The sequence below is a fragment of the Balaenoptera borealis genome (assembly GCF_965194805.1).
Source record: "Balaenoptera borealis genome assembly, chromosome: 17".
NCBI classification, from domain to species: domain Eukaryota; kingdom Metazoa; phylum Chordata; class Mammalia; order Artiodactyla; family Balaenopteridae; genus Balaenoptera; species Balaenoptera borealis.
In genome coordinates this window covers 29,685,228-29,704,729 of record NC_138876.1, presented here as the reverse complement: position 1 = coordinate 29,704,729, position 19,502 = coordinate 29,685,228, and the positions used below count along the sequence as shown (strand labels likewise).

Genomic DNA, 19,502 nt, shown 5'->3' with positions numbered 1-19,502 from the left:
ATGATTTCCATGCTGAAGAATGGAGAAAAAGGGATAACATTCAACAGGGAGGGAACAGCCTTAGCAAAGATACAGAGGATGTGTTATGTGCTTGGCAAGTTTTGAAGATAGTGAGAAGTGCAGCATGCCTAATAGGCCTGTGGGAATGTAAGACTGGCAAGCAATGAGACAGAAAAATAGGCTGGACTAATGTGTGACAGGGAGTTTGGACTTCATTTTGTGGGCAGTTTGAAATCATGGTAGGTTTCTAAGCAGAGGTTTTGAAACACCTCCTCTTGGAGTTGGGAAGACAGAACACAGGGGGTAAGTCCAGAGTGTTTGGGTCCAATGAGATCATTTACTGGCCTACTCAGAAAGTCCAGGGGAAAGAGCTTAAGGACCTGAATTCAGTAGAGGACATAAATGAGTAAAGAGACTTTTCCGAAGGTGGTAAGTCTCAGCTAACACAAATTTCTAAAGAACTACAAAACATCAAATAGCAACCTAAGTTAAAGATTGTAAACTGTCCTAGGACTGGCCCTGATTAGATGGCAATGATTTGTAACTAGCGTATTAAAGAAAAAGACTAAACTCTTATAGCTTCTGTTTTTGTTAGACTAATAATGTTTGCTTATAAATGTGTGCTCAATAAGTTCTATTTGAAAATATTTTGTTCCCTGAAAGTGGTAAACATCCATTTTGAACCATATTTGAATTCTTAGTTGTTTATCAATTCCATTCAGATGTGGTGAATGCCAAGTTAAACCACAGTAAAACTCGTTCAAAAATCACTTTTATTTACTGAAGTGTGAATGGAAGAGATATATTTGTTCTCCCTTTAGTTATTCTCTATCTAAAACAGGGAATGGTGGGTGGATATTAAAATAACCTTATTATCGTGGTTGGGTTTGGGATTGGAGTTGGAAATTGGGAATGACTGCAGATGGGCACAAGGGACCTTTTGGCAATCATGGAAATTTTCTGAAATTAGATTGTAGTACTGGTTGTACCACTCTGTAAATTTAATAAAAGTCATTGGATTTACACTTAAAATGGGTGAATTTTATGGTACGCAAATTATACTTCATTAAAACTATAAAGAACATTATGATGTGCATGTATTAAGGATTTTAAGTCTGCTGAATGCAGATTTTATATCTGCTGAATCTGCTAAATGTAATATGTAACTTGCAGTCATTTATCCAATAAAAGTTTATAGAGAAATTACTACAGACAGGTATGTTCTAGACCAGTGCTTCTCGAATTTAATATGTTTAAGAACTATCAGTGGTTCTGAAGAACCTAGGGGCGGGACAGGAATAAAGACACAGATGTAGAGAATGGACTTGAGGACACAGGGAGGGGGAAGGGTAAGCTGGGACGAAGTGAGAGAGTGGCATGGACATATGTACACTACCAAATGTAAAACAAATAGCTAGTGGAAAGCAGCCGCGTAGTACAGGGAGATCAGCTCAGTGCTTTGTGACCACCTAGAGGGATGGGATAGGGAGGGTGGGAGGGAGATGCAAAAGGGAGGAGCTATGGGGATATATGTATAGCTGATTCATTTTGTTATAAAGCAGAAACTAACACACCATTGTAAAGCAATTATATTCCAATAGAGATGTTAAAAAAATTTTTTTCTCCAAAGAAGACATACAGATGGCCAAGAGGCACATGAAAAGATGCTCAACATCACTAATTATTAGAGAAATGCAAATCAAAACTACAATGAGGTATCACCTCACATCGGTCAGAATGGCCAAAAAATCTACAAACAATAAATGCTGGAGAGGGTGTGGATAAAAGGGAGCCCTCTTGCACTGTTGGTGAGAATGTAAATTGATATAGCCACTGTGGAGAATGGTATGGAGGTTCCTTAAAAAACTAAAAGTGGAACTACCATATGACCCAGCAATCCCACTACTGTGCATATACCCTGAGAAAACCATAATTCAAAGGACACATGGACCCCAATGTTCATTGCAGCACTATTTACAATAGCCAGGACATGGAAACAACCTAAATATCCAACAACAGATGAATGGATAAAGAAGATGTGGTACATATATACAATGGAATACTACTCAGCCATAAAAAGGAACAAAATTGGGTCATTTGTAGAGATGTGGATGGACCTAGAGTCTGTCATACAGAGTGAAGTAAGCCAGAAAGAGAAAAACAAATATCATATATTAACACATATATGTGGAATCTAGAAAAATGGTACAGATGAACATATTTGCAGGGCAGGAATAAGAAGACATAGACATACAGAATGGACATGTGGACACAGGGAAGGCAGAGGAGGGTGGGTTGAATTGGGAGATCAGGATTGACATATACACACTACCATGTGTAAAATAGATAGCTAGTGGGAACATGCTATAAAGCACAGGAAGCTCAGCTCGGTGTTCTCTGATGACCTAGATGGGTGGGATGGGGCGTGGGGGGGAGGGAGGTCCAAGAGGGAGGGGATATAGGTATACACATAGCTGATTCATTTCATTGTACAGCAGAAACTAACACAACATTGTAAAGCAATTATACTCCGATAAAAAGAAATACACAAGAAAAAAAAAGATTCAAGTATGTAGATGGCCTATAGTATTTAAACAGCTATGGTTTCAAGACAATTATATTAAGTACACAAATCTGGTTTTAATGACCATGCTTAGAAGATGGGCAGAGTGCTAAATATGTAAGTAATTATGGACTTGGCACAGTAGCTCTGTTTATTTTAAGATCTCTTTTACTGCTTTGGTTGAGGATGTTTACTTAACCAAACTCTATTAAACATGCTAAAAACATTATTGCAGATTTTGTCTTTGTAAGAACTTTTAATTGACAAGGTATGGAAGAGATAAATCATCAAGCATAGTAGATGATGGCAGATGGGCTAGAGCAAACACAAAGAGGACAGGCAGGTATCTTTTTATCTTGGACTAAAAAAATTTCAGTTGAATTAAGTGTTTCTGAAAAGCAAAGGACTGCAAGTACTGGAGACTGAAGTCTATTTAGCAGACAGGAGACTGTGTAGGGAACTGCTGGAGGGCATTCCTCTCCAGCATGCTCTGACCTGCTCCAACTGGATGATTAGTCCTCTCTGGTGTCAGGAAAATGCTGTGCTGGTAACTATTGTACGGAATTTAGCCTTTAAACCATGCCTAACTCAGTTACTCTACGAGCTTGATAGGTATATAAAACGTTAACAATCCATAATGGTTTTGTCTAAACTTCCTATCTAATTCCTATTTGTCTAACGGTTTCCTATCTAAGCCTAGGAAAGAAGGAAACGCAGGTGTGTTTCTCAAGGCAGGGACAAGGAATCACAGAAACCTCTGTCAATAACGATTTATGTGGAAACCCATATTTTACCTTTATTATTATTTCTTTTCCTTTCCCCTCCTTCTCCTTTTCCTCCACCCTCCTTCTTCATTTTCTTCTGTCATCATCTTCATCTTCTTTATTGTCTCTATATTAATTCATCTTTGCTGGGATGGTTGTCTTAATATCATTTTAAATATTTCCAGTGGTATTTCCTGATAAAGATTGTTCAGCCATGTACAAACATTTGAAATACTTATTGAAAATAATTTTATAATTTCTATGTAAAATTTTAAAATGTTATGTTCTCACAAAATATGGTCACAGTAGAGAGGCAGTGGTTTTACTATAAACAAGGGAACTGAAGAATTTTTATCTTATACTGTAATTATTTACTTATTTATTTTTAATTTTTAAATTTTATTTTTTTATACAGCACGTTCTTATTAGTCATCAATTTTATACACATCAGTATATACATGTCAATCCCAATTGCCCAATTCATCACACGACCATCCCCACCCCCGGGCGGCTTTCCCCCCTTGGTGTCCATACGTTTGTTCTCTACATCTGTGTCTCAATTTCTGCCCTGCAAACTGCTTCATCTGTACCATTTTTCTAGGTTCCACATATATGCGTTAATATATGATATTTGTTTTTCTCTTTCTGACTTACTTCACTGTGTATGAGTCTCTAGATCCATCCACGTCTCAACAAATGACCCAATTTCGTTCCTTCTTATGGCTGAGAATTATTCCATTGTATATATGTACCACATCTTCTTTATCCATTCGTCTGTCGATGGGCATTTAGGTTGCTTCCATAACCTGGCTACTGTAAATGGTGCTGCAATGAACACTGGGGTGCATGTGTCTTTTTGAATTATGGATTTCTCTGGATATATGCACAGTAGTGGGATTGCTGGATCATATGGTAGTTCTATTTTTAGTTTTTTAAGGAAGCTCCATACTGTTCTCCATAGTGGCTGTATCAATTTATATTGCCACCAACAGTGCAAGAGGGTTCCCTTTTCTCCACACCCTCTCCAGCATTTGTTGTTTGTAGATTTTCTGATGATGCCCATTCTAACTAGTGTGAGGTGATACCTCATTGTAGTTTTGATTTCCATTTCTGTAATAATTAGTGATGTTGAGCAGCTTCTCATGTGCTTCTTGGCCATCTGTATGTCTTCTTTGGAGAAATGTCTATTTAGGTCTTCTGCCCATTTTTGGATTGGGTTGTTTGTTTTTTTAATATTGACCTGCATGAGCTGTTTATATATTTTGGAGATTAATCCTTCGTCCGTTGATGCATTTGCAAAATATTTTCTCCCATGTTGAGGGTTGCCTTTTCACCTTGTTTATGGTTTCCTTTGTTTTGCAAAAGCTTTTAAGTTTCATTAGGTCCCATTTGTTTATTTTTGTTTTTATTTCCATTACTCTAGCAGGTGGATCAAAAAAGATCTTGCTGTGATTTATGTCAAAGAGTGTTCTTCCTATGTTTTCCTCTAAGAGTTTTATAGTGTCCGGTCTTACATTTAGGTCTCTAATCCATTTTGAGTTTATTTTTGTGTATGGTGTTAGGGAGTGTTCTAATTGCATTCTTTTACATGTAGTTGTCCAGTTTTCCCAGCGCCACTTATTGAAGAGACTGTCTTTTCTCCACTGTATATCTTTGCCTCCTTTGTCATAGATTAGTTGACCATAGGTGCGTGGTTTTATCTCTGGGCTTTCTATCTTGTTCCATTGATCTATGTTTCTGTTTTTGTGCCAGTACCATATTGTCTTGATTACTGTAGCTTTGTAGTATAGTCTAAAGTCAGGGAGTCTGATTTCCCTAAAGACTGCTGTGGCTTTCGGGGTCTTTTGTGTCTCCATACAAATTTTAAGATTTTTTGTTCTGGTTCTGTAAAAAATGCCATTGGTAATTTGATAGGGATTGCATTGAATCTGTAGATTGCTTTGGGTAGTAGAGTCATTTTCACAATGTTGATTCTTCCAATCCAAGAACATGGTATATCTCTCCATCTCTTGGTATCATCTTTAATTTCTTTCATCAGTGCCTTATAGTTTTCTGCATATAGGTCTTTTGTCTCCCTAGGTAGGTTTATTCCTAGGTATTTTATACTTTTTGTTGCAATGGTAAATGGGAGTGTTTCCTTAATTTCTCTTTCAGATTTTTCATCATTAGTGTATAGGAATGCACGAGATTTCTGTGCATTACTTTGTATCCTGCAACTTTATCAAATTCATTGAGTAGCTCTACTAGTTTTATGGTGGCATCTTTAGGATTCTGTCTATATAGTCTGTCTATATACTATCATGTCATCTGCAAACAGTGACAGTTTTACTTCTTCTTTTTCAATTTGTATTCCTTTTCTTTCTTTTTCTTCTCTGATTGCCATGGCTAGGACTTCCAAAACTATAATAGTGGTGAAAGTGGACATCCTTGTCTTGTTCCTGATCTTAGAGGAAATGCTTTCAGCTTTTCACCATTGAGAACGATGTTTGCCGTGGGTTTGTCGTATATGGCCTTTATTATGTTGAGGTAGGTTCCCTCTATGCCCACTTTCTGAAGAGTTTTTATCAGAAATGGGTGTTGAATTTTGTCAAAAGCTTTTTCTGCATCTACTGAGGAGATCATATGGTTTTTCTTCTTCAATTTGTTAATATGGTGTATCACATTGATTGATTTGCGTATATTGAAGAATCCTTGCATCGCTGGGGTAAATCCACTTGATCATGGTATATGATCCTTTTAATGTGTTGTTGGATTCTGTTTGCTAGTATTTTATTGAGGATTTTTGCATCTATATTCATGAGTGATATCAGTCTGTAATTTTCTTTTTTTGTAGTATCTTTGTCTGGTTTTGGTATCAGGGTGATGGTGGCCTCATAGAATGAGTTTGGAAGTGTTCCGTCCTCTGCAATTTTTTGGAAGAGTTTGAGAAGGATGGGTGTTAACTCTTCTCTAAATGTTTGATAGAATTCACCTGTGAGGCCATCTGGTCCTGGACTTTTGTTTGCTGGAAGATTTTTAATCACAGTTTCAATTTCATTACCTGTGATTGGTCTGTTCATATTTTCTATTTCTTCCTGGTTCAGTCTTGGAAGGTTATACCTTTCTAAGAATTTGTCCATTTCTTCCAGGTTGTCCATTTTATTGGCATACAGCTGCTTGTAGTAGTCTCTTAGAATGCTTTGTATTTCTGCTGTGTCTGTTGTAATTTCTCCTTTTCATTTCTAATTTTATTGATTTGAGTCCTCTCCCTCTTTTTCTTGATGAGTCTGGCTAATGATTTATCAATTTTGTTTATCTTCTCAAAGAACCAGCTTTTAGCTTTATTGATGTTTGCTATTTTTTTCTTTGTTTCTATTTCATTTATTTCTGCTCTGAGTTTTATGATTTCTTTCCTTCTGCTAACTTTGGGTTTTGTTTGTTCTTCCTTCTCTAGTTCCTTTAGGTGCAAGGTTAGATTGTTTATTTGAGATTTTTCTTGTTTCTTGAGGTAGGCTTGTATAGCTATAAACTTCCCTCTTAGAATTGCTTTTGCCACATCCCATAGGTTTTGGATCGTCATGTTTTCATTGTCATTTGTCTCTAGGTATTTTTTGATTTCCTCTCTGATTTCTTCAGTGATCTCTTGGTTATTTAGTAACGTATTGTTTAGCCTCCATGTGTTCGTGTTTTTTACGTTTTTTTCGCTGTAATTCATTTCTAATCTCATAGCGTTGTGGTCAGAAAAGATGCTGGATATGATTTCAATTTTCTTAAATTTACTGAGGCTTGATTTGTGACCCAAGATGTGATCTATCCTGGAGAATGTTCTGTGCGCACTTGAGAAGAAAGTGTAATCTGCTGTTTTTGGATGGAATGTCCTATAAATATCAATTAAATCAATCTGGTCTATTGTGTCATTTAAAGCTTCTGTTTCCTTATTTATTTTCATTTTTGGATGATCTGTCCATTGGTGTAAGTGAGGTGTTAAAGTACCCCACTATTATTGTGTTACTGTCGATTTCCTCTTTCATAGCTGTTAGCAGTTGCCTTATGTATTGAGGTGCTCCTATGTTGGGTGCATATATATTTATAATTGTTATATCTTATTCTTGGATTGATCCCTTGATCATTATGTAGCGTCCTTCCTTGTCTCTTGTAACATTCTTTATTTTAAAGTCTATTTTATCTGATATTGAGTATAGCTACTCCAGTTTTCTTTTGATTTCCATTTGCATGCAATATCTTTTTCCATCCCTTCACTTTCAGTCTGTATGTGTCCCTAGGTCTGAAGTGGGTCTCTTGTAGACAGCATATGTATGGGTCTTGTTTTTGTATCCATTCAGCAAGCCTGTGTCTTTTGGTTGGAGCATTTAATCCATTCAGGTTTAAGGTAATTATCGATATGTATGTTCCTATGACCATTTTCTTAATTGTTTTGGGTTTGTTTTTGTAGGTCCTTTTCTTCTCTTGTGTTTCCCACTTAGAGAAGTTCCTTTAGCATTTGTTGTAGAGCTGGTTTGGTGGTGCTGAATTCTCTTAGCTTTTGCTTGTCTGTAAAGCTTTTGATTTCTCCATGGAATCTGAATGAGATCCTTGCCAGGTAGAGAAATCTTGGTTGTAGGCTCTACCCTTTCATCACTTTAAGTATATCATGCCACTCCCTTTTAGCTTGTAGAGTTTCTGCTGAGAAATCAGCTGTTAACCTTATGGGAGTTCCCTTGTATGTTATTTGTCGTTTTTCCCTTGCTGCTTTCAATAATTTTTCTTTGTCTTTAATTTTTGCCACTTTGATTACTATGTGTCTTGGCATGTTTCTCCTTGGGTTTATCCTGTATGGGACTCTCTGTGCTTCCTGGACTTGGGTGGTTATTTCCTTTCCCATGTTAGGGAAGTTTTTGACTATAATCTCTTCAAATATTTTCTCTGGTCCTTTCTCTCTCTCTTCTCCTTCTGGGGCCCCTATAATGCGAATGTTGTTGCGTTTAATGTTGTCACAGAGGTCTCTTAGACTGTCTTCATTTCATTCTTTTTTCTTTATTCTGTTCCGCAGCAGTGAATTCCACCATCCTGTCTTCCAGGTCACTTGTCCCTTCTTCTGCCTCAATTATTCTGCTATTGATTCCTTCTAGTATAGTTTTCATTTCAATTATTGTATTGTTCATCTCTGTTTGTTTGTTCTTTAATTCTTGTAGGTCTTTGTTAAACATTTCTTGCATCTTCTCGATCTTTGCCTCCATTCTTTTTCCAACGTCCTGGATCATCTTCGCTATCATTATTCTGAATTCTTTTTCTGGAAGGTTGCCTATCTCCACTTCACTTAGTTGTTTTTTCTGGGGTTTTACCTCGTTCCTTCGTCTGGTACATAATCCTCTGCGTTTTCATCTTGTCTTTCTGTGAATGTGGTTGTTGTTCCACAGGCTGTAGGATTGTAGTTCTTCTTGGTTCTGCTGTCTGCCTTCTGGTGGACGAGGCTATCTAAGAGGCTTGTGCAAGTTTCCTGATGGGAGGGACTGGTGGTGGGTAGAGCTGACTGTTGCTCTGTTGGGCAGAGCTCAGTAAAACTTTAATCCCCTTGACTGCTGATGGGTGGGGCTGGGTTCCCTCCCTGTTGGTTGTTTGTCTTGAGGCAACCCAACACTGGCGCCTACCTGGGCTCTTTGGTGGGGCTAATGACAGCGTCTGGGAGGGCTCACGCCAAGGAGTACTTCCCAGAACTTCTGCTGCCAGTGTCCTTGTCCCCACGGTGAGCCACAGCCACCCCTGCCTCTGCAGGAGACCCTCCAACACTAGCAGGTAAGTCTGGTTCAGTCTCCTATGGGGTCACTGCTCCTTCCCCTGGGTCCCGATGTGCACAGTACTTTGTGTCTGCCCTCCAAGAGTGGAGTCTCTGTTTCCCCCAGTCCTGTCAGAGTCCTGCAATCAAATCCCACTGGCCTTCAAAGTCTGATTCTCTAGGAATTCCTCATCCTGTTGCCAGACCCCCAGTTTGGGAAGCCTGACGTGGGGCTCAGAACCTTCACTCCAGTGGGTGGACTTCTGTGGTACAAGTGTTCTCCAGTCTGTGAGTCATCCACCCAGCAGTTATGGGATTTGATTTTACTGTGATTGCACCCCTCCTACCGTCTCATTTTGCCTTCTCCTTTGTCTTTGGATGTGGGGTATCTTTTTTGGTGAGTTCCAGTGTCTTTCTGTTGATGATTGTCCAGCAGCTAGTTGTGATTCTGGTGTTCTCACAAGAGGGAGTGAGAGCACGTCCTTCTACTCTGCCATCTTGGTTCAGGGCCAGGGACTTTGTTCTTTGTAATTATTTATTAAAGTAATCTTGAAAGGCAGTGAATTGGCAGGCAGGAAAAAAAAAACCACATGTGTTTATCTTTACTATTTTACCTAAATGACAACCTGATAGAGATTTTGGGCCATGGCTATCACAGAAATTATCTGATATGTTCTTTTGATATTTATTGACAAAAACCACTCTGGCCAGACACAAATCCATTTTATGTGGTATGTGGTCTTGGAGGGAAAAAAATGAGTCTTATTTGGCTTAAGAATGGGCATCCTAAAATAGCCCTACCAAGGTTTATAGAAGGACAAGATTAATAAATAAAATGACTCACCTGACAGAATGGTTTTACACTGAATCATTTTTAAAAAGTACCATGTGATATTTAATTAACAAATGTGCATTTCTAAATGAATTCAAAAATGAAATGAAATTTTTTGAGATCTAAATATAATACATTATTATTCTACAGAGTTTCTCGCATACATAGGGTCTTTTGTGTTCCATGGAATACTGCTTACAATAGTGTTTATGATCTAAATAATAAACTTTTTATGTCAGTAACCCCAGTGCCACTTATTTATGAGAAAAAAGAAAGTCTAGATGCATATTAATTACTTGAACTTATAAGAAACCATTTGGAAAACAGCTAGGCTCTTATAATACCAGAATTAATGCCATTAATTTAGAAACCTTTAAATATAGATTCCAGTACAGGTCAATGGAACTAAGAACTAGGGCTTCAGAGTCACCAAACCTTGGGGTAAGCCATTTAACCTCTTCTAAGCTTGTCCTCTTCTATAAAATGGGGATAATAATTTAATTGTACAAAGTTTTAAGAAGAGTATAGTTAATAATACTATATTGTTTATTTGAAAGTTGCTAAGAGAGTAGATCTTAAAAGTTTTCACCATCAAAAAAAAAAATTGTAACTATGTGAGGTGATGGATGTGTTAACTAACCTTATTGAGGTAATCATTTTGCAATATACATATATCAAACCATTATGTTGTACATCTTAAACTAGCACAATGTTACATGTCAATTATATATCAATAAAGCTGAAAAAAAGTTTTCAAGAAGACTTAAATGAGATAATTTATGTCATGACCTAAACTCAGCACCTAAGTGTACTCAACAAATTTAGTTTCCTTTCCTTTACGAAGTGGGAATTCTCTTCCTAAGGATAAAAGCCATGTTCCATCCATATTTGTAGCTGCGAAGTGCTTGGTAGAGTGTCTTACACAAGTTGCTATTCAATAAAATCTGTAGAAAAAAGGAATAAGAGAGGGAAGGACCCAGTTCTAATCTTAAACCAACTCATAATTTAGTAGGAGAGACAGAACTTACCTAAGTAAACATTTATGTTTGGAACTTACATACAAAATAAATACAAAAATAAGTACCACCCTAAAGGCAACATCAGCTGCTAAATTATTAGAGTCAGGAAAGAAGTTTGTCTTGCTGCTCAAAAGGCATTTGAATAAAAGGATTCTATAGCTTTTCATAGCGTCCATGAAAATAAGAATACAGACAGGCAGTTTTGCTTGGAAGCCCTAAAATAGTCTGGAAGTACAGGGCATGGACAAGAATGAGACTATGAAAATGCAAAAGTACAGGAATGAAAAAACACTGAGTAGGAATCAGCAGAACTTGAGACCAGCCTACAGATGTGAATGACTGGGACTGGGCAGGGGAAGCCCAGAGTCCCTGCTTGAAATGAAGATGCAGGAAAAGCAGAATAGATAGGCTAAGGGGACACCATGAATTCCTTTTTTTTTCCATGTTTAGATTTAGGTGATGGCAGAACATCTAAGTAAAGACGTTTCATAAACAGAAAGAATTCTGTGACTGGGAAGAATATAAAGGTCACGGCAGAAAAGGAAGATCTGGAAATTGTCTGCATAGAGGTGGGTGGCTAAATAAAATTTGGGGCTCAAGCATCCTGACTTGCACAGAGGACACGAGTTGCAAACCCCACAAGATTATGAAAAACATTTCCTATTTTAATTACAATTGTTTTTTAAGCATTTCTGGATTCTATCTGTGGGTTGCTACATTACCAAATTTTACATACTTACCCATTTACACTAGAAAACACTTGAGACATTTCGGATCCAATTCCTTCCTTTTATAGACAGGCAGAAGCTCAGAGGTGTGAAGTGAAATGCTCAAGTTTATTGAGTAAATAAGTTTCCATTTGTTCATTCATTTAATAGGTACAAATATGCAGATATGGATGAGTGCAAATATGGGATGGTTTAAAATTCTATGTTGACCTGCATTACTATTACAAATCGTCAATCCTTTTGTGACTGTAATTTAGTCATACTTGTGCTAAGTTAAAGTATATATACCCAAAGCCATATATGATACAATAACTGGGAAACCAAAGGTTTTCTACAAAATTTAATATGTCCTTTAAAAACAGTAGGCTGATGGTATCGAAACATTCACATTTAGAAACACTTTCTCATTTTAGTTGGAGTCAGAATAACCTATATAACTATATAAGTTGGATGCTTTCTAAACCTCAATCTGAGGACATATGAGTTTACTATTTTTCTTAAGTTGCTTTCAGCCATGTTATATGCTTAACTTGAAATGTAAAATATGAATACTCAAAACTAGAAAAAAGAGGTACACTTTCCAAGTCACCTTTTATACACTTGGGTAAAAGCAAAGGAAAAAAAATAATAAATCTGGCACAAACCCCAGCATGGCTATAATCTAGACTGTCAACTTTCAGTTGTTTATTTGGAAAATCACTCAATCACTTTCTTGGTACTTATCCTAACTGCACAGTTTACTCAACTGACAGCAGCCAGAATTTTTTAAAAAGGCAACTTCTTCAAACTACAAATTTTACATTTGATTTTTTTTTTTTTTGGTAATAGATTATGAAATGGTTACATACCCTATGACTGAATGTGTCCAATGACAGAAAACTGATTAGCTTCGAAGCAACTGCAGTCTGTCCTTATCTCTTTGGAAAATTTCTTTCATAAAATGTTTCCTTGCAACTTACACATGCATATTGGTTCATATTCTACCCTTAGGGATTAAGCAAATCAATAATATTAGCTTCTTTGACATGATAATCCTTTCAACGTTTGAAGAAAGCTACCAGGTTCCCTCTGAGTTTCTTTGTACCTGGTCATTCCTCCTATGAATTGTGCTAAGCAACTTGCTCTATTGGTTTGGTTTTTCTCCACAGAATTTTCTCCTGTTCACTTGAGACCTTCTGTAATGTGGTACAGCATAGTAGAATGGACATTCAACTCAGGAGTTGGACAGATCTTTATTTGAATCTCTGCTTCATCACTAATATAGTCTGTTTGTACACAATTTAACCTCCCTGAGCATCAGTTTTTTATCTGTCAAATCTGAAATAAGAACAATGACCTCAGAGTCCTGTTGTGATGACAAAATGAGATCATACATGGTCCAGTGCCTGGTCTAGCTCTCATCAAACTCACAACCCTAACAGGAGTCAGATCCTTGCGGTTAAAAAGAGGAGTCCCATCACTTTTTAGAACCAGATATCATGTAGTATCTAGAAACCAAGAATTAAAAATGTACTTAAATACTCGCATGTTTCCACATGTGCACACACACACATCTTCCATAAAAAGATCTTGACTGCAATTTCACAAAATGTATTCACATTGAATATCTTTGGCAATATAAATGAGCAAAAATGTAAAAGGAAAAAGAAAAATAATACATTTTGGCAAAGGTAGTACAGACCAATAAAAACAAACTGGTGTTAGTGCACTCAGTTTTTTTTTATGTTACCATCTAACCTACTTTCAGGTTGTACTTTTCTTCCTATTCTAATTTATGTTTATTTTAAAGGTTTTACAAATGCCATATCTGACACTGCATGTCTCACTGCCAGGTAACATATTTGTCAAGAAAGTATAAGAATAAGCAAACCAAACCCCTTAAAATATTGTCAAATAATGTGAGCTGTTTCTCTTCTGAAAAGATATCCTTCTGTAAGATAATGGTAACTCTTGGGTAAACTTTACATATTTTAAATGATTACCATCACTCCTTATCTTCTAGTTTCCTTAGTTCTCCTATTCTCAAATATAGTCGTTTCAGCCTATTGCTTTGAAAGTTGGCAATAATTGCATTTCAACACACACACACAACACACACACACTCACACACACAATCATGCAGTACAGAAGTATTGCTGAAGCTTTGCCTAATATCACTATGTCCCATGAGTCTTAGTAACCGAGCCTGTTAAGCATCTGTAAGAAGGTGCCATATTTTTTCTGCATAGGGCAAATAAGAAAACATTCTTTCAGCTACACTCATATTTCTGGTAACATCTGCACAATGTCTTCATGTCAGAAACCAGAATTGAATATTCTTCCCCTAATGTGGAATGCCTACCCCAGTCTTTCTTTCAAAATTCTCAAGAGTCATTCTCTATTATTAAGCATGTTCCAATCACCTACCAGCATAATAGATAATTTCTTTTTTGTGCTCCCTTTTTCTACTTTATGTACGTCTATCAGAATATCTAAAGAATGTAAAAGCTTTAACTTATTTAGTTAGCTGTCTCCCTCTTTAGACCATAAGCTTTCCGAGGGCAGGGGAAATGTCCTAGTCATCCCAAAGGTCTGCAACAGTACCTAGCTCAACATCTTTTCCCCTTTCCAGTGAATCTTCTAGATTCAAATTTTTAAGATAAAATTATGTAGTGGAAAGATGGGGACTAGAATTTAGGAGATCTGGGTTGCAGTTCTGGTTCTAGCTCTCAGTTATTAATCAATGTCTGAGAAAGTTAATTAACTTCTAGGGGGACCTAAAATAATGTGGTTGAACTAAATCATCTTTAACATTTTCCTTGGATTGAAAATTATGATTCCCAGTACTCAAGTACCCATCATGTACTTTATAATGTAGTGGGAGTAATGAGAGATTTTTGAAAGTATATTAGCACACTATTCTAACCAAAAAGATAAAATGAGATAGAGTCATCAGTATTATTGCTAAAAATGCAAGTTACCATGCAGACGAACACAAAATGATCTTTGGTTAAAGTCTTCAAAATTTTAAGTACAGATTCAGACTTTTTGGGCATGACTTACTACACATGATGGTGATGGAATTAATAGTTCCCATAAAGAGTCAATGTGCTTCCAGAATTGTCTAAATTGCTCTCAGAATATCTCCATGAGGAGAGAAGCTGGCTCAACACGTCTGTAGGTTACGTGGAGGTGCGTGACACCTGAATCACTGGCTCCAGTGCCCAATGCCAAACATAAAACCCCCAAACCTCAAACTATTAAGTGTTGATCAAGATATTTAGCAACGTTGAAAGTAGTGAAAGTGCACCTTATTTTGGCTTAGGATACCTAGGGAAGAGGAGAGGTTTTTAGGATTAAACTCAACCTTGAGCATCTTTATCTTTCACATGGAAGCCAGACACAGTAATGAGGAAAAAGCAAATCACTCACTTTTCAAGCACACATTTATATGTCAAGGTTAACAGACCAACCTTCTTCTGTTGCTGTCACTTGGTCCAAGTGTTTGCTGAACAATATTACTGAGCACCCAAATGAGGTCAACATTCTAGCATTAGGTCTCACCCCTTGCTCTCAGTGAAATGAAATAGCTCTGTATGCATATAAGATTTCGCATATGGAGGTAACATTTTATGAGACTATCACCAATAATGTTTAGAAGAATCCTTAAAATTTGGTTAAGTCAAGCTGATAGGGAATAGAAAGAGACATACAGACCGACGGACTATGCTCATATAGGGTTTCCTAAATATTTGAGTTCTAGCAGGGACTCTCTTTAGTCTCAGACGCAGGCATCAGTTTTATTACTTTACGACAATTACAAGAGTGAAAAATTATTTAGCCTGACCAAGCACATAGGATAATGATTTGTAGATCAGATGATGGCTATTAATTTATAAGGGAAGATAAATAATGCCTCCACTCCTTTTCTGAAAGGCAGAGCACTCCTGAGACCAAATGACAAACCAAAACCCTGTTGAGTGAACCATAAAGGGGAAATTCAGCATGCCAAAGAGAGATTTACATCAAATTAACATGTATTTGATGAGATGTTATTCTTCTTCCATGCAGGGGTATTTCTGTCTAGACACCTAGTACCGGTCATTCAAATCAATGCACTTCACCCTGAACAGGACTGACAATACACACTAATTTGCACCCTCTAACTCTGCTTTTTCTACAACAGTGTTCTCCCTATGTGAGTTACATCACATCCCCTACCATATCAGAGGCAGAGAGCTTCAGGAAGCATTTTACTGTTTTCTTCACTGGATTATTCATTTTGGTGGATCCTGATCTCATCAGAATCTCACTGCTCAGTGGATATTTCATTTTAATTTTATTTCCAAAATCAGAACGGATATATTTGCATACAATGGGGGCAGAGAAAGAATGAAAGTGAAGAGAAGAAACTTATTTACCCTTATTTTTATCCCTTGGAAATGTTCCTAGGTCCTGAGGATTCACTCAAAATTTACAATTTTTAGTTTACACGAAGTTATATATTATTTTATTTATTTCACAATAGAGTAAAAAGAATAATAGAGAATGATCCTCTTAATATGTAAATGTTTTAAAATAAAAGTCATTGTAATAAGAATTTACCTACAAATTTGAAGTCAGAAAAAAAAACCTGTCTTTGTAAAAATTAAATTGAAGAATCTAGCTATAAAAGTATGTGACACTATTAATCTTTACCACAAACAATACAATATTTTAATTTGTAGTTTGATCCTAAATGCACTACTTTTAGGAAACAGGTTGAAATAGTAATACAAATATGTGATTAGCTAAAATTGTGACTGACTTTGCCAAAGTACTTGGGCTTCTTAAATATATACTATGGACCTCCTATGGTTGATTCTTTTTCAAATTCTATTTATGTTTATGCTATAGGCAATCTATCTACAGATCAGTGTCTGAAGACACGCATCAATCAGAAATCAATCAACTTTCAACTAACTTTTATTAAGCATCTAGTCATAATCCTACTGGGTCTTAGAAATAGAAATCAAACATAATCTCTCTCTTCAAAAACTCAGACTCTTTCAGAAGAACAAATATGATGTGACTAACAGAGATGTAATCACACAATGGTATACATGCTCTAAGGCAGCACTGTCCAATAAAAATCAATTGCAAGCCACATATGAGAACCCACATACGCAGTTTTAAAGTTTCTAGCAGGCCACATTTAAAAAGTAAAAATTAAACAAGTGAAATTAATTTTAATAATTTACTTAACCTAATATATCCAGAATATTACCATTTCACAAGTATGTAAATTATTGATAGTATATTTTATATATTTTTGTACTAAATCTTTAAATGAGATGTTGATTTCACATTTGCAGCACATCTCAATTTGTACTAGCCACATTTCAAGTGTACAATAGTTACATGTGGCTAGTGGCTACCATACTGAATAATGCAGGGAGAAGTATACAAATAGTTCTGGGGAAACATAAGGAAAAAAAGATTGATTCTCCCTGGGCCATCAGGAAAATTGAACAAAAGAGTTGACATCTGAGTCTGGCCTGTAAAGATAAATAGGATTTTATTAGGTAAAATGAGAATAGACTGTGGCCAGATTGTGAAGCTCTATATTAAGTTTGGATTTTCTTCTAAGCTATGGCTAGGTTTTTAAGGCAGGGAGTAATAGGATCAGAGTTTTTCTTTCAAAACATAAATGCTAGCAGAATGGAAGATGAATTGGAAAATTGGAAGAGGAGAACCAAATAGACCAGTTACGTGGCTATTGCAAAGAATATGGGACATGGATTTAAATACCATCAATATGCTGAAGGCTCCCAAATTTAACTCTTCAACCAGATCTCTCTTCTAAACTCCAGACCTGACAATTTCATACTTGACCTGTCCGTGTGGATACACAGTAGGCAACTCTGACATAAAATAATGAAAACTCAGCTCCTAATCTTCCACTACACACAGTCTTCCCCATCTCAGTTGATGCCCCTTTATCCGTCTAGTCTAGCTGTTTAGCTTGAAAAATTTAAACTTATTGTTCATTCCTCTTTTTCATGTCCCACATCCAATACCTCAGGAAATCCTGTTGACTGTTTCGAAAGATATCCACAATCTGACCTCTTTACTTCTACAGCTACCACCCTGGTCTGAACCACCGGCATCCCTCACTGAATGCTGTGGTAATTCCCACATAGTCTCCTTGCTCTTCCCTTGTCCCCTAAGGTATATTTTCAGTACAGAAATCAGAATGGCACTTTTGAAATTTCCTGAAATCCTGTAAGTGTTCCCCGTTTTGTTCATAGGCAAAGTGACTATGTGGTAGATTAGACTATTCCCAACTCATTATTTCCTCTCTGTAATAGAATTATGCACTCATGTGCTTTGCCATGTGAATTTTTAGTATTTCTCACAAGAGTAGACAGAGTACACATCCCTGTCCCACTGACTTTGGGCCTGGGCAAATGTCTTTTTTGGCCGACGAAATAGGTAGAAAAGACAGTGCTTCAGTTCTGAGTCAAAGCTTCAAGAGACATCTTGTGTTTTCACTCATCCCTCTTGCATTATGCCATCCACTATGAGAAGGATATAGCCCAGACAGCTACTAGACCCAGAATGAGGAGACATATGGGACAGACTTTATCCCAAATTGCAACCTGGACCCAAGCCCAGCCAGTCCAAGCCAAGCCACAGCTGACCTGCTGACTCCTGAGTGAGAAATAAATGCTTGTTGCTGGAGATACTGAGTTTTGAGGTTGTTTCTTATATACATATCACTATTACAGCAATAGCTGCCTAATATACCCTACAGTGGCCAATCAGATCCCTCATGATGTGTACACATTCCCTTCCACCATCTCTCTTCCCCTTCTCCTACTATTCTGTTTCATTTACTCCACTTTCACTGCTACAGCCTCCTTGTTGTTCCTCAAATATACCAAGCATGTTCCTTCCTTAGGGCCTTTGCATAGGCTGATCCCTTTGCCTAGACCATTTCTCTTCTAGTTACTTATATGACTCACTCCTTATTTCCTCCAAGTTAAATGTCACCTTCTCAATAAGGCCTATCCCGACAGCCTATTTAAATTGCATATCCACACAGATAGCCAAAAGGCACATGAAAAAGTACTCAGCATCATTAATTATTAGAGAAATGCACATCAAAACTACAATGAGGTATCACCTCACACTGATCTTAATGGCCATCATCAAAAAGTCTACAAATGATAAATGTTGCAGAGGGTGTGGAGAAAAAGAAACCCTCCTACACTGTTGGCTGTTGGTGGGAATGTAAATGGGTGCAGTCACTATGGAGAACAGTATGGAGGTTCCTCAGAAAACGAAAAGTTACCATATGATCCAGTGATTCCACTCCTGGGCATATATCTGGAGAAAACTCTAATTTGAAAAAATACATGCACCCCAATGTTCATTGCAGCACTATTTACAATAGCCAAGACATGGAAGCAACCTAAATGTCCATTGACAGATGAATGGATAAAGAAGATGTGGTACATATACACAATGGAATATTACTCAGCCATAAGAAAGAATGAAATAATGCCATTTGCAGCCATTTGGACCTAGAGATTATCATACTAAGTGAAGTAAGCCAGGCAGAGAAAGACAAATACATGATATAGTTTACATGCAGAATCTAAAAAAAATGATACAAATGAACTTATTTACAAAACAGATATAGACTCGCAGACACAGAAAACAAACTTATGGTTACCAAAGGGGAAAGGGGGGTAGGGATAAATTAGGGGGGAGTTTGGGATTAAGATATACACACTACTATATATCAAATAGATAACCAACAAGGACCTACTGTATAGCACAGGGAACTCACTCAATATCCTGTAATAATCTATAAGGGG

The 19,502-nt window shown here is 36.9% G+C and overlaps 2 protein-coding genes across 5 annotated transcripts in view; one reads left to right on the top strand and one right to left on the bottom strand.

Annotated features, from left to right (window-relative positions):
• ANGPT1 (angiopoietin 1) overlaps positions 1-19,502 on the bottom strand; it is a 268,562-nt gene that overhangs the window by 197,790 nt on the left and 51,270 nt on the right. The window lies entirely within an intron of this gene.
• LOC309615149 (uncharacterized protein) overlaps positions 8,005-19,502 on the top strand; it is a 132,064-nt gene continuing 120,566 nt past the window's right edge. For all 3 annotated transcript variants that reach the window (XR_014236543.1, XM_082364518.1, XM_082364517.1), the window contains exon 1: positions 8,005-9,099. The gene's annotated coding sequence lies outside the window, so the exon portion shown is untranslated. The remainder of the gene's footprint in view (positions 9,100-19,502) is intronic.